General features: G+C 33.9%; 1 pseudogene; it reads left to right on the plus strand.

Annotated features, from left to right (window-relative positions):
• The window catches only part of LOC141498875 (lysosomal-associated transmembrane protein 4B pseudogene), a 76,696-nt pseudogene extending 60,759 nt beyond the window's left edge, over positions 1–15,937 (plus strand).
• The last annotated feature ends 1,077 nt before the right edge of the window (positions 15,938–17,014 follow it).

A 17,014-nucleotide genomic window follows, 5' to 3' on the forward strand; every position in this document is an offset into this window, starting at 1 on the left:
AATCATAATAATAACCAATGATTGGTAAATTAATGCATTGCTTGCTGTCTAAAAAAATTATCTAAGTAATGGAAAATATATTTTTCTCCTCAGTATTTTGGAAAGTCATCCATCCTAAGCACGTTGAACAAACTACATACATTAAAGCTAATTAAAAGCAGTTGTCTCAATATAGCCATCTGCTTAAGAGACTATTGTCATATAAACTTGAGCATGCTGGTAAATTTTAAATAAGCATAGACTCACAGAATCTCTGATAGAGAAGGGAGCGCAATGTTATATAATCCCTTGGTATGGTCCTAAAGGATGGGCCAGATGTCCTGGAACACTTGGCTGTGTGTCTGTGTGTGTGTGTGTGTGTGTGTGTGTGTGTGTGTGTGTGTGTGTGTATGCTTAATACTTGAACAAGAATCTACTCCACCTCATATATAGAAAGTAGTCATACAACCTTTATTTGAAGACCTTTATTAAAAGAAAAAGAGCTGATTATTTCAAGATGCAATCCATCTCACTTTGGGGCAGTTTTAAATATTGGGAAGAGTTTTGTTTTGTTTTATTTTGTTTACTCAGACCAAATGTGCCTCTCTTTTAATTCGACCTCTTCATTCTAGCACATAATTTTGTACCTAGTATTCCATAGGAAACTTATTTATTTAATTCAAAATAGTTTTTAAATGCCTACCAATTGGAGAAATGACTAAATAAGTTTCAGTACATGAATACTATGGAATATTACTGTTCTATAAGAAACCATAAATGGTTGGACACTAGAGAAACACGGAATAATTTACAGGAACTGATGCTGAGCAAAAGGAGTAGAGCCAAGAGAACAGTGTACACATGAACAACATTATGAGATGAACAACCTTGTTGGAAGCAACTCCTCTCAACAGTCCAGAGAGCTAGGGCAACTATATTTGACTGGTTATGGACCATATTATCCCCAACCAGTGGAAGAAAAACAAAATAAAACAAAACTCACAGGAAAAAAAAACCCTTCTTGATCTGATGAACACTTTATAAAAATTATCTCTTATGTATCTCTTTCCCTTAATCCTAATTCCACATAACAAAATTCCTAATTTGTAAATATGTTTAAAAATATGTACGTAAAGTGCTAACCTGACTCTTCCCTGCTGAGGGGAGGGATTTGGGAAGAGAGGATGGAGGGAAATTTTGTAACTTGGAAATACGCATGTACAAATGGAAGAAAAGTAATTAACTAATTAATTTAAATAATAATGATAGCTATCATGGAGACAGGGGAGATACAGTGATAAATAGTAACTCTAAAAGAAAAATCAAACTAGAACACCAGTATAAGAACATGGCTGAAAACGATCGATTTTCTTATAGTAGTACAGGGAAAAGAATACTGTATTGGGAGTCAGAGGATATGGGTTTTGATCCTTGATTAATTTTTAATTTTCAATATAATATAATATAATATGATACGATATGATATGATTGATATGATATGATATGATGATATGATATGATGATATGATATGATATGATATGATAAATATAAAAATATATTATAATATAATATAAATAATTAATTTAATAAAATAATCCTTGATTACTCCAATTCTCTTTAAGACCATGAACATTTCATTTAATCTCTCTTTACTTCCTTAGGTATCTTCACAAATAAACTGTTAAGTAGTTTAATTCCATTGTATAGTTTGATGAATTAAGCATATTTTGTTGCCAAACTGTCAAATAGTATCTTTCATCTATATAAATGCATGCAATTATATATGTATTTATATTTATATTTATATTTATATTTATATTTATATTTATATTTATATTTATATAACCTGATAATAATAATAAAATACTTTCTCACTTTAAATTTTAATTGTTCATACAAATTCAAGAAAACAAATATCTCATTTTTTTAATGGCCCTCTGGATCTACTAAAAATTGTGCCTCTGTTGCAATGGGCACACCAAGATAAATAATCTTGCATTGCTATACATGGCAGGCAGACAACACTACTGGGATAAATCTTTTATGTGCTTCTGTAGATACAGAGCAAAAATTGCATACACTCAGAGGAGTCATGTAACAATAGTATAAATTTTCTCTTCTTATTTCAGAGGCATATCAACTTTTGCACTTGTGATTTCAGAGGTACACAAGTCACAACAGAAATCAAGGAATCTAAGATAGTTCATACCAGTAAATAATAATTCTCAAAAGAAATATTCCTAATGAAGCTTCCAAATGTATCAGTTACATATTATAAGAGTTAGGGGAAATCATAAGCAGAAAATCCCTTAAAACCTGTCTAAATTACAATTGCTCAAAGAAAACCTTTTTTTTTTTTTTGCATGCAGGTAGCCTGGTATGGTTTATCAACACCTGGGTTTCAGGGAGATGCGTCCAAGGAGAAAATGATTCCTTTTGGCTTTTTCATGGACTCAATAGGTCTTATTAACAATGTTGCTTAATCTCATTGTGTCCTTTTTAGTCCTTCCAGAAAGCAAAGATTATAGTATAATGCCCTGCCACCAGATGAGATGAAAATGGTTAGGAAGATATTGGATTTTAGTTTCCTAAGTATTTCAGTTACTCATTGATAATAATTAGATTCGTAGACCATTTAAGTATAATTAAGTGCACAATGTAATGTTCTAAACTGAATGCTCAAGCACTATAGTCAATCATATCACAGTGGTCTAAAAGAGTATATGTAGCACTTTAAGTTCTTAATTTACCAAAAAAACAAAAAAGGTTAGTTGGGCTTTTGAAGACTAAATTTGAATATTTGAAAAGGAATTTGAAGAATGAGATTATATACATACTGAAATATAACATTTATTTATGTTTATTATTTCATTTTGATATCTATTTCTATTACACATTTCAGCTTTCTAATTGCAACTGCAAGATCTCCTACTAGAGTAAAGGTACATGAAAGTAACATAGTGTGTTAATGAAACTTTGTATCTCTCCAATGACAATTGTCTGAGTGATGATCTATGTTCACAGGATCAAAAATGGGATGGTGTTTATGAAGTTAGATAGTAAGGGTTTTTTTTAGCATTTTAATGAGAGTATTTAAAGGTACTTAATGGAAATATTTTAATGATATTTGAAAATCACATCTCATAATAATGAAGTGATTCAGAAGAGCTTTAGTTCTTTGGGTGGAAGAAGGGTTTCCTTCAATATCAAAAGCAAGTCATTTCGTGATGTTAATAATCCATTTTATTTTTGTAGCATTACTTAATGAATGACGTCCAAATTTTTAAAAAGTTAACGACTTTAAAGAAGAAATAAGTGAAATAAAATTTCATATTATAGTTAAACAAATCTGCAGGTCTTGCTATCCTGGTTTTGATGATTGAATCTCTTGGATTTTATAAAGTCACAGCCATACTTATCCTAACTCTTTTCTTTCTGGCCTTGAACTTAACAGTAACCTTAACCCAACCTTGTCCAAATCTGCCATTGTTTCTGCATAGGTAATGCCAGTCTCCTGCTATGGTAATACTCACCAATCAGGTAACTAACCAGACAAAATTGCTCCCACCTGGCCATCAAATTTTTTTGCATATTGATAAGAAAAACAAAAAGGCTAAGGAATTGAGTAGAACTTAATATGCATTATATATGCTAAATCTTTCAATTATTCTATGGAATCATAAGCAAAACATATATATATATCTACATATATACACATTATATATATATACACATATGTTTACATACCAACTTTTTGAAAAGTGACTTTTTAAAGATGCAAACACCTCATATACCCAAACAGAAAAGCAGAAAAAATGAATATATCTTTTATTGGAACCCAAAAATTTTTTAAAGGGTATAAAGATAAGATTCAGAATTAAATGTAGACAAAATGAAGGAGTTAGACTTCCTGGCATTTCTTGTCTCTTCCACCTCTAAATCTTTGATCCAATGAGAATATTATTAAAACTTTTACAATGAAGGAAACGTTTATTTCTTTCACCAAACACTATCATCAAAGTAAAGAAAGAATATTTCAATGCCTAGAATATGTAACTTGAACAAAAAAATCTAAAAGCAACAAATAAAAACACAAACAGCCAAAAGAATAAAAATTCCAAAACTCAAAGAGAAAATTGAAAACAGCAAATCCAGTAAATTGATATAATTGAACTGGGTTTATTTTTTATATAAATATTTTGTTTTCCAATTACATGCAATGATAGTTTCTACCATTTCTTTGCTTTCAAGGTTTTGAGTTTTGCAATTTTTTCCCCTCCCTTCCTTCCCTCCCCCTTTCCCCCAACAGAAGGCAATCTAATATAGGTTTTACTTTTGCATCCATTGATAAGTATAGATCTAAATTGAATGTGTTGTGGGAGAAGAATCATATCGAAAAGGAAGAAAGAAATCATTAGAGATAACAAAAGTGTCTATTTCATGAGACAATTCTTAAAAAGTGGAAATAATAAACTGGTTTTCCTTTAAATTCACAGTTCTTTCTCTGGATATAGATGATATTCGTTATCACAAATCCCCTAAAATTGTCCTTGATTATTGTGCTGATGGAATGAGTAAATCTATCAACATTAATCAGCACCTCATGTTATTGTTAAGGTGTATAATATTCTGCTTCTGTTCATCTCACTCAAGATCAATTCATGCAAGTCTTTCCAGGCTTTTCTAAAATCCTCTCCCTCTTGACTTTTTTTTATAGAACAATAGTATTCCATCACATACACATATCACAATTTGTTCAGTCATTCCCCAATTGATGGACATCCCCAGGATTTCTAATTCTTTGCAACTACAAACAGAATTGTTATGAATATTTTTGTACACATGGGATTTTTACTCTTTTTCATCATCTCTTCAGGATACAGATCCAGTAAGTATTGCTCGATCAAAGAATATATACATTTTTATTGTCCGTTAGGCATAATTACAAACTGCTCTCCAGAAAGGTTGAATCAGTCCACAACTCCACCAATATAGCATTAGTATACCAGATTTCCCATATCCCCTCCAACATTGATCATTATCCTTTCTGGTTATACTGGCCAATCTGAGAGGTGTGAGGTGGTGTCTCAGAGATGCATTTCAATATGATTCAATATAAATTTCAATGATGATTTAGAGCTATTTTTCATAAGAATATAGATATCTTTGATTTCCTTGTCTGAGAATTTCCTTTGCATAATCTATGACCCTTTGTCAATAGAGGAATGATTATCTTTAGAAATTTGACTCAGTTCTCTTTAAATTTAAGAAATGAGTCCTTTGTCAGAAACACTAATTATAAAAAAAAATTGTTTCCCAATTAACTACATTCCTTTTGTCCTTGGTTACAGTGGGTTTTTTGTGCAAAACAATTTATAAATTAATGTAACCATAATTATACAGATTGTTTTTATGTGCTCTATCTCTTCTTTGGTCATAAACTGATCCCCTTTCCATAGATCTGACCAGCAAAACTATTCCTTGACCTCTTAATTTGTTTTTAATATTTTTTGTCCAAATTCTGGACCCATTTTGATTTTATCTTGGTATGGTGTGTAAAATGTTTGGTCTAATCCTAGTTTCTGCCATATTATCTTCCAACTTTCCTAGCAGTTTTTAACAAAGAGTGATCTCTTATCTGAGAAACTGAACTCTTTGGGTTTATCAAACATTAGACAAACAGCAGATTACTGTTATCATTTCTTGATATTTATTTTGCACTTAAAATATTTTACTGACCCACTATACTATTTCTTATCCAGTACCAGACAGTTTTGATAACTGATGCTTTATAATAAAATTTTAGACCTGGAATGGCTGGGACACCTACTTTTGCATATTTTTTTTATTATTTCCCTTGATATTCTTGATTTTATCCATATCAATTTACTTACTATTTTTCTAAGTTACTAAATTAAAGTTTTGGAAGTTTAAGTTGAGTATGGCACTAAATAAGCAGTAAGTAAATTGATATGTTATTTTTATCATATTGGTTCGGGCCTACCCATGAGCAGTTGATATTTTCACAGTTATGTAGATCTGATTTTATTTGTGTGAAAAGTGTTTTACAGTTATTTTCAAAGAGTTTCTCAAGATGGCTTGACAAGTAGACTCCCAGCTAGTTTATGTTGTCTGAAGTTATTTTAAGTGGAATTTCTCTTTTGATCTTGCTAATAAGATACAGAAATGCTGAGGATTTATGTGGGGTTATTTTATACTCTGAAACTTTGCTGAGATTGCTAATTCTTTTCAGTTTTCACCTTTAATTATCATGATTTCTGATTTGATTAAATTGAGGATATTTAATTTGTTCTTTCTCTAACCTTTTTAGTTGCAAGCACAGTTCATTGAATTCTGCTTTATTTCATTCATGTGAGCATTTAGAAATTAATATATTACCTAATAACTGCTTTGGCTGCATTCCATAAACTTTGGTATGTTGTCTCATTATTGTCCTCGTATTGGATGAAACCATTAATTATTTCATGATTTGTTGTTTGATCCACTCGTTCTTTAAAATTAGGTTATTTAAGTAGTCCTGTTTGGTGTGGCAAAGAATTGGAAATTAAGTGAATGTCCTTCAATTTGGGAATGGCTTAGCAAACTATGGTATATGCATGTCATGGAACACTATTGTTCTATTAAAAACCAGGAGGGATGAGAATTCAGGGAAGCCTGGAAGGATTTGTATGAACTGATACTGAGTGAGATGAGCAGAACCAGAAAACATTGCAGACTGTAACAGCAACATGGGGGGTAATGATTTACCTTGATGGACTTGCTCATTCCATCAGTGCAACAACTATGGGCAATTTGGGGCTATCTTCAATAGGGAATACCCTCTGTACCAAGAGAAAGAATTATGGAGTTTGAACAAAGACCAAAGACTATTACCTTCAAATTAGGGGGAAAAAACCTGTTATCTTATTATGCAATTTTGCCATCTCATGCTTTATTTTTCTTCCATAAGGATTTGATTTCTCTCTCATCACATTCAACTGAGTAAATGTATACCATGGAAACAATTGTAAAGTCTAACAGAATGCCTTTTGTGGAGATTGGGGGGAGGGAAGCAAGAGTGGGGGAAAATTGCAAAACTCAAAATAAATAAAATCTTCCTAAAAAAATAATAGAAATAAAATAAAATTAGGTTATTTTAATTTCCAATTAATTTTAGGTATATCTCCTTAGTCCCTTATTGCATGTGATTTTTATTGCATCAGGGTCTGTAAAGAATGCATTCAATATTTCTGCCTTTCTGCATTTAATTCTGAGGTTGTTTTGTTCTAACACATTATTAATTAGATGCCAAGAACTGTAGGAAAAAAAAGTTGATCCTTGATATCTCCATTCTCCTTTCTTTAGAGGTTTATCATATCTAAGTTTTCCAACATTCTAATCATCTTTTTAACTTTCTTCTTGTTTATTAAATGGTTAGATTTATGTAATTCTGAAAGAGGGAGGTTGAGATCTCCCTCTAGTAGAGTTTTGCTGTTTATGTCTTCCTGTAACTCACTCAGCTTCCCCTCTAAGAATTTGAATGTGATACTGATTGATGCATACATCTTTATTATTTAAATTCCTTCATTGTCTTTGGTAACTTTATGGAGGATATAGTTTCCTTTCTTATCTCTTTTAATGAGATCTATTTTTTGCAGCTGCTTTGTCTGAGATAAGGATTGCTTTTCTTGCCTTTTTCACTTCAGTTGAAGCATAATATCTTGTCCAGCATTTTACTATTCCTCTGTATCTTCCTGCTTTAAATGTGTTTCTTGTAAGCAGTATATTGTGGGATACTGGTTTTTAATTCACTCTGCTTATGTTTTATTCAAGAGATCATCCCATTCACATTCAAAATTATAATTACCAATTCTTTACTGCCCTCCTTGCTATTTTCCTTTCATTTGTATTTTTGCCCTTTAACACCTTATCCTTACTCCTCTGTATTTTGCTTCTGAATACCACCTCTTTCAGTGTGTTTATCCCCTCTCTAACCCCCTACCTTTTCTTTCCCTTTCCCTTTGGCCCCTCTTCCTTCCCTTCCTTCTGCTAGTCTCTCCTTCCTCCTCCCTCCTTCCCTGTTAATGCTTGAAAGCTAAGTTTCTATATTCAATTGAGTGTGTGCTAATCCCTTCTTCCTTCTTCCCCTCTACTGCAATAGGTCCTTAGCACCTATTCATGTAATATGATTTATCCCCATTCAATCTCCTCCTTCCTCCCATCTCTTTACTGTCCCCCCTGTTTAATGAGATGTTATTTTTAAATCATTCCATCAAAATCATGATCATGTCATGAATGTCCATTTCCTCTGGTTAAGTATATTGCCTTTAATGGGCAGCAAAAGACTAGAAATTGAGGGGTTTACATTTATTTGGATAGGCAGAATAAGTTGTGATATATGAATGTGTTGGAATACTATCTTTCTATAAAAATTATAAGCAGGAAGATTTCAGAAACATCTTACTAGCAATGAATAAGCTCTTCTCAGCAATACAGTGCAAGACAATTACTAGGTACTTATGTTGGAAATGTATCCTCATTTATATAAAGACCTAATGAATTCTGAATGCACATTGAAGCATACATTTTTCATTTATTATTTTTGTTATTTTTTCCCCTCTTGATCTCTTTCTTCTTTCATGATTGCATCCTCTTTGATACAGCAATAATACTGTTAGGTCTATATTCCAAAGCCATAAATAAGGAGAAAGGATAAATTTGTACAAAAGTATTCATAGCTGTTCATTTTGTGGTGGTGAAGAATTGGAAATCAGAGGATGTTCATCAATTGGGGAATGGTTAAACAAATTGCAGCATATGATTGTAAGGGAGTATTATTGTGCTATAAGACATGACTAGCATAATGATTTCAGAAAAACCTAGAAAGATTTATATGAACTGAAACATAGTGAACCAGAAGAATGTTGTATACTCTTCACTTATCCTTCTAGTAAAAGATTTTGTTTGCTTCTTTGTTTTTTATTAATAGAATGCAGTATCTTGGCTTCTTCTGTATGATTAGGTTACAGTAAACTGCTATTGGATTCAATCACTGTTATCCCACTCGATTCTGTAAGTTCAGAACAAATCATGTGTTGACTTCCCTTCAATGTTGGTCTGTTAACTCTGGTTATTGCACTTCGGACTTATATATGTTACCCAAAAAGTTAGAATTGTCACCACTCTACACCTGGGCTCATAGTCACTCAGCTACATTCCTGGTACTTGTTCTGTCTCAGTATCTCACCGGACCTTTTGTTTACCTGCTAGAGTTTGTCTCCACCTGGAGACCATCATTACAAACTAGGCAATGAGTGATGTCAGATAGTACTTGTTCCTGCTACCAGCACTAGTTTAGGACACCCTTAGGATCTTTTTCTGACCCATTCTTTTTTCTTTGGTGCTCAGTCTCAGATCTCTTTCTATCCTTGGATGCTCCATCATAGCCACAATTGTTGCATGAAAATCTTGATCACTCCCTAACTCAGTATCCATAGAATTCACTTTCATCTTAAGATGACTTTGACTGTAAAAATGACTCACTGTGACTTTTTTTCCTTTCTTGTATTTATAAAAATTTGGTGTGGTGTATTTTTTTTAATTGGAGATGTTCCAGATGGGTTAGACAAAAAAATATTTCTTTCTATTCAATCCAATAAACACTTGTTAACCATCTATTATATACCTGTACCAAGAATTGGGAATATAAATAATACAGTGAAAAATAGTTCCTGCTTTTAAGGAGGTTACAATATAAATTGGGAATCAATAAACAATAATGGCAAAGAAATAGTTGGAGAAAAGACATCAAGAGGCACCCAGAATGGGGACACCCTGTTCTGTGGAGTTTAAACCAGACAGTTCAAGAAACATAAAATGGAGCTAGAATAAGCTATTTCTTCTCACTGTCAATGAAAGCATTTTGAGGAATTTAGTATTTCACGTGCTAGCCTTCCAATCAGAAGGGAGAAATAGCTGAAAAAGGTAGCATTAATCAAAACTTGAGTTAGCATAATGGCTAATTGAGTTTAAAAGAGCTGTTATTATCTTAGAAGGACTATCTTGTTTCATGAAGTTAAAACAAGGCGGAAGAGCAAATGCAAAGTATTGTCATCTTGATTTCACCCGCCATGTTTATTATTTTTAAATGAAAGTTTCTTATTTTCCCTTCTATTTGAATATACTAACATCAATTTATCCAATCTTTTTTTCTTTCCACTTCCTAATTCTATTATTAAATGACAACTATTATTTTCTTCAGTTGTGATATAGGTTTTCTCAAGTGCTCAGGACACTGTATAATTGAAAAGCAAAGAGGAGCATGTCTGTCATATGTATTTCCATTTCCATTCTCTCACACAGATTCAACTGTCAAGGGTATGAATCTTTAGAATTGTCTGTCTGCTGGAGTAGTTAAAGGTACTGGTAATAACAAAAGCTTCTGACATGTGTGGTTTGATTAATGATGTCCTTTATGGTAAGGGAGCATGAAATATAGACTCAATGGACCTTAGATCAGTGCCTATGGGAGAAAAAATAAGAAGAGGCAGAAGTGAAGCAGTGGAAAATCAAATTGTTGATCTTCATTCTCCTCCCCTTGTATTAGCATTGTTGTATGACTGTAATATTCACAGCTTAGCACAAATTCATATTTTATGCTTCAGCACATACCACAGATGGCAAAAATGGGAAGAATCCTGGATTTTGACACAAGATCCCTGCATTCAAATCATATTTTAAGCAATTACTAGTTGCTTGTTTCACCAGGAAAAGGGATTAATAACACTTGCAATTCAGGTTTCTGTGCTTTAGATTTTGAAAATTCTATATAAATTTAAACTTTCATTCTTGTAAGAAACCTAGCAATTAGAGCTATACAATCAGATGATATCACTGAATTGTGTAATATAAACTTGCTTCTGATTTCTTGTCCATGTCAGAAGGGCTAGAATATTGAAAAATGATATAGGGGAATAGTTGTACTAAGTAAGAAAAGCACAATATTTTTCATAAAGAAGATAATAAATGCAAGGTTTCATGGAAAGAGTGCAACATTTATTGTTAATGGATTTTTATTCCAACTGCAGATGTACCACTTTATGTTTATACTTGGAAAGTTCACTTAATGTCTCTAAACCTCAGTTTCTTCTAAAAAATTTGAATAAATGACTTCTTTTCAACAGCAATTTTATGATCCTAGTATTCTATCATTTAAATTCAAGAATAAAGGAGTTCAAAATTTGCCTCTGATATTAGGCAATTGACAACTTATCTGGTCCTTAATTTCCTCATTTTAATAAAAAAATGATAATAAGACCTGATCAGAGGGTTATTGGGAAGGTGAAATTAAATAATGTGAAAACTTTATATACCATAGAATTATTGGTTACCAATAAATGTTTGTAGAATACTGAATGAATTAATAGATGATGAGATTTCATGGGGAATTAGATCATTTTAACGTAATCTAGATAGAAAAATTAGTTAAAGTTCAGACTGTTACTATTTTATACATATACTACAATATAATATTATTCCATATTCCATAATAAGTTGAAAGTTCCAGGTCATCACAAAACTATATAAGCTATGTTGCAAATCTACTAGGTAGAAAACAAAAGAGATAATACATGCAAAAGATAATTCAATTGATAGATATAGTTAAGATGGATAATGAAATAATAGAATTTCCAGAGTAAGCAGGCATATGAAGGCAAAAAAAAATCTATTTTAAAATTATTTGCTCAGTATGATTTCATGAAGAATGTCACCATCTGGTTAGACTTATCAAAAGTATTCACCTATTTTGTAACAAATTTCTCCTTTAAAAAAATCATTTACTCTGATTTTCCAGCAGTTGAACTAATGACTTCACAGATAGATTTGTCAGGACCTTGTGTTAAGATTTATGTGGCCTATCCAGCTAGGTTACATTAAAGAAAAAAAGACACAAAAAGTAGAACAGGGAAAGAAAACTGAACAATAAAAAGAAACAAAATGAATAAATGCACAAAAACAAAGACACACAGTATCAGGACCTTTTTTCAAGATTTTAATCCTGTATTTTCTTATTGGCATACTCAGAGTGAGTGAGTTTCTTCAAAACCTCATAGGTGTTGCATATACTCAGAATAATAATTTTACCACATTTCTCTAGTTTAATCACACAAAAGAGAAGATACACCATGTATTTATGTAAATTAAGTGTTTCTAACACTAAGAACATTGGATTGATACTTTAGGATGGAGGTTTCAGTGTTTATGATTAGTCCAACTTTTCTTGAAATTAGTTGTTCAACTATGACTAGTACTGATTCAAATGTTCATCATGAAATATTTAATTTAGAATGAGATGAGTGAGAATTAAAGCCGAACGATGAGATAGAAATTCATATCAAGCCTACAAATTGCAATATCATGAGACAATATCAGTGCAATATCAGTGCCATAGATGATTCAGCTGATATAGCTAAGATGGATAATGGAATAGTAGAATTTCCAAGGCAAGTATACATGAAGGCAAAATCAAGGTAAGAAAACAACAAACAAGTTGTCACCAGTTGAACAGATTTTCCAAACAGAGGTCTCTTTCAATGGAGAATTTTTTTTAATGCTTCCCAGTTGATTCTGGATACAACAATTTTCTCTGAAAAAGTCACATTTGAGCCAAAGAATGTTAATAGTTCTCTAAAATGATTTGGAAAAGATCCTTTGAGAAAGTTTATTCCTTCAAGAAAAGTAGGTATAGGATATTTATTTATCTTCAATGCAATTGGATAGTGGAAACAAGGCAATTTTAGATTCAAAAAGGGGATAAACCAGAATTTTAGTTAAGCCATTGTAAATGTTCAAATATTTTGGTCATATATACAAATCACAATATTAAGAGACAGGAACTCTGCTAATTGAATTTGAATTTACAGACTTAAAAAGTTTCACAATATTTGGTAAGTAGATATAAATAAACATTTTCAAGGTTTTTGATATATTCTAATTTACTTATTAACCAAACATGAGAAAATGCTGAGGAGAAAACATAATGATGTGAATTATGATCACCTATACATTATCTAATAAGACAAAGAAGGTCATCTGTAATTAAATTTCAAAATGAACCCTTCTTTCCAATTCACCCAAATACTGATACAAAAGCAAAAATTTTTGTTATAAGAGAGAATGTTAAATTATGATAGGCATGTTCAGTTAAAAGGAAAAATCAATATGAGTAAAACTCATTTTTTGCAAATAGTTCAGACAGGAGTGACTTATACTAACTGAATGAATACCTTGGCTATATGAAATAAAAAGCTGATATTGCCACACCATTACCTCTAGATCCAATGGTTTGTTAAATTTGTTTAAGGTAAATCAATCTTTGTGGTTTGATCCAAGGGTTCAAAAGCATTGTAGGTTCTGCTCTAGTCTTCATTGTTCTGTGGGGGAAAATATCTGCCATTCTATAGCAACCAAATTATGTCTAAGATAAAACTTTAACCTGTAACAAACTGATCCCATTTATTTCTGCTATATGATTTGTTTGTTCTCTATAAGATTCTCAAAGTCAATTTGCTGGCTTTGATCTTTTCTACCCTGAAAAAGCCCCATAGTTCTTAATAGTTAATCTATCAGGAACATACATTTATATAATGCTTAAAATTATAAAGACTAACCAACCTGCTGGGCAGAATCAAGATGTTGGTGTGAAACTATAAAGGTGCAAGAACTTTTCCTGAAACAACTTTAAATGAAGCCTCTAAATAGAGTAATAGAAGCCACAAAAATATGGAATGAAATAACTTTTCAGCTCAAGATATCTTGGAGGAACTTCTTGAAAGATCTGTCTCATGTGGGTAAAAAGCAAGCGTGGCCAAGAGTGGCCCTTTGTAGACAGGAGAACTGGGGAGCCAGCAGGAGTTTCTCAGCCACAGCTCAGCCTAGGTCTCAGTTCATGAGGCCAATAGTGCAGCAGGCCAGCAGGAAGGGTTCCAACTCCAGCTTGGAAGGCAAAGTTCAAGATAAGGAATTCTGTTTTAACAGGAGGCTGACCTACTCTCATGCAGTGAATAAACCGTGAGGACCTGAGATGCCAGAGCAGAAAGTCAGGGAGCAGATCCCCTGATCCCAACACACAAAAAAACCCTCAGGATTACACTTTCTTTACCCAAACTATCAAAATGAGAAAAAAAGAGTGCTAAACATAGAAAGGTACTATTTGATATAGATGATAAAAGTATCTTCTCAGAAGAGGAAAGTAGTGACAAAATGTGTACATATGAAGCCTCAGAGGGCTTTATGAATTGGTCTCAAATCCAAAAAAAAAAAAACCTCTTGGAAGAGGTCTTAAAGAATTTAAAACATTTAAGAACATGAAAACATCACAAACAATAGAAAGATAAATAATAAAAAACAACCAAGACAAGAATAAATAAAGATTCTATCTGTGAAGACTATTCTTTTTAAAAGACATGGGGCTAAAAAAGAGTGACTATACATATAGTCATACAGATACAGCCACACACGCACAAACATGAAAGAAGTGTTTATAGAAATAGGAGAAAATAATTGTAGAGGAGCAAGTCCAACATAACATGTATTAAGCTCTATATCATCAATGATCATTTATTAAGTACTAACTTTGCAACACGGATTTTTCTAAATCTACAATCCTTCAAGAAGTTCTATGGGCCTCCCCATCCCAGCCCGAAGTCCAATCTTCCTCCTCCTCCTCCTCCTCCTCTCCTCCTCCTCCTCCTCCTCCTCCTCCTCCTCCTCCTCCTCCTCCTCCTCCTCCTCCTCCTCCTCCTCCCCCTCCCCCTCCTCCTCCTCCTCCCTCCTCCGGTGGCAATCAGTGTACTTGTTTATCCAAATTCAATCCAGGAATATATAAGACAGCTGCCTCCTCAGTTTCCATACAAAGAAGATATCATATCAATGAATCCTACCTGTCTAGTCCTTATTATTCTCCTGCAGCCTGAGACCTCTCTGGGCTTGGCAGAGCCCGGGATCCAGCTAGGGAGCCGGCAGGCGGGCAGAGGGGGGGGGGGGGCTCCCTAGAGTCCCAGCAGCTGGAGGTGGCCGGGCCGGGAGCTCTCCAGTAAAGTTGGGCGCGTGTTTGCGGGAACTCCAGGCGGGCGGAACAGCCGCGGTGGCCAAGGCTGCGGCGACCCCCGCGCGGGTCCCAGAGACCCCAGAGGGGCTCCCTGAGATAAAGATGAGCGCACCCTGGACCCGCTTCTACTCCAACAGCTGCTGCCTGTGCTGCCATGTCGGCACCGGCACCATCCTGTTGGGAATCTGGTACTTGATCATCAATGCCGTAGGACTTCTCATCCTATTAAGCACCATGGCAGATCCAGATAGGTATCACTTAACCAATTCTGAACTAGGGGCTGACTTTGAATTCATGGATGATGCCAACTTGTGCATTGCAACTGCAATCTCCTTTCTCATGATCTTGATCTGTGCAATGGCAACATATGGTGCATACAAGCAACATGCAGCCTGGATCATCCCGTTCTTCTGCTACCAGATTTTTGATTATGCCCTTAACTTGCTGGTGGCAATCAGTGTATTGTTTATCCAAATTCAATCCAGGAATATATAAGACAGCTGCCTCCTCAGTTTCCATACAAGGAAGATATCATATCAGTGAATCCTACCTGTCTAGTCCTTATTATTCTCCTCTTTATCAGCATTGTCTTGGCTTTTAAGGGTTACCTGATTAGCTGTGTCTGGAACTGTTACCCTGACATCAATGGCCGAAACTCTTTTGATATTCTGGTTTATATAACCACCAATGATACTACTGTGCTGTTACCACCCTATGATGATACCACTACAGCCTCAACTTCAATGGGTATAGGGGTAGGGGCAGGTATGGGTATGGGGGTGGGTGCTGGTGTGAGTGGAGGTGATGCTGCAAGTAAAGAACCCCCACCACCTTATGTATCTGCCTGAGCCTTGACGTGGCTTGACGTTGGAAACAACAGCTTTCCTCAAACATGTGAGCAATAGAATATTCAGATATGTGCCTCCTATGATTGCCCATCTGTCTGTCTTCTGTGGATCTCTTATTATTTTCAAAACCTGATATGTTAAAAATTTATTAACAATAATTTTTAAAATGTGCTTCAGTTATATCTTCTACCTGGGCTGCAGAATTTTTACATTTTTGTTAAGCCGATAGTAGATTCATTTGAAAGAATTCCTTACATTCAACATTTGGGAAAAACCAGGCCTTGAGTCTGGAGTCTTATTTGGTGCCCATGAAAATTTCTAAAATAGATAGAGGTGAGAAATATTCTTCATCTTTGGGACCTTTAAGTTTTGAAAATATATAGAATAAAATTAGGGACAAAAAAGGGTTTTCACTTCCTCTCAACAGTTCTTGGGTTCTGTAGGCCTGATACTTGCTAAAGTATCTCACTTTTTATTTTGGGGAATGGGATAGACCTTTCAACTATCACAGCATTCACCTGATAATCCTTTGTATGACTTAGAAGTCAATAGTTTCCATGCTCCAATTATGCCTACTGCCTCCTGGGCAAAAGTTACTCTTGTCTTTTTAAACTCACTCAATCTATAATTCCATGAGGAGGAGTTCTCTGCAGAAAAATGATCCCCAGAACAATGAGATGTTGATACTGGTCTAATTAAGCCATGGACTTGAAAGAGGACTGTAGCTAACCAATCTCCTTTCATTGACCCATCAACCATCCTACCACTAGAAATATGTTCAAATCACAGTTCCATTCTCTAATTGAACTTCCACAGAGGTTTGATATTTAAAATGCAAAATCAAGAGTATTTAGAATTTCAAGTCACTTTCTCAGTTCTTGCTTCTTTCCCTCAAGAGACCATGACTGGGTCTAAAACATATACAATAGAACTGGTAGTTTTTGCACAGAATAATCCTGTAATTTCCCACATTTCCTAGGGAAGAAGGCAGAGTTTTCTAAGGCAGTTTTCTCACCTGTAAAATGAGAGAATGTTGAACTATATGTCTAACATGGCTTATGTTCTCAAGTCTATATG

Source organism: Macrotis lagotis, chromosome X (assembly GCF_037893015.1).
Source record: "Macrotis lagotis isolate mMagLag1 chromosome X, bilby.v1.9.chrom.fasta, whole genome shotgun sequence".
In the NCBI taxonomy this organism is placed as follows: domain Eukaryota; kingdom Metazoa; phylum Chordata; class Mammalia; order Peramelemorphia; family Peramelidae; genus Macrotis; species Macrotis lagotis.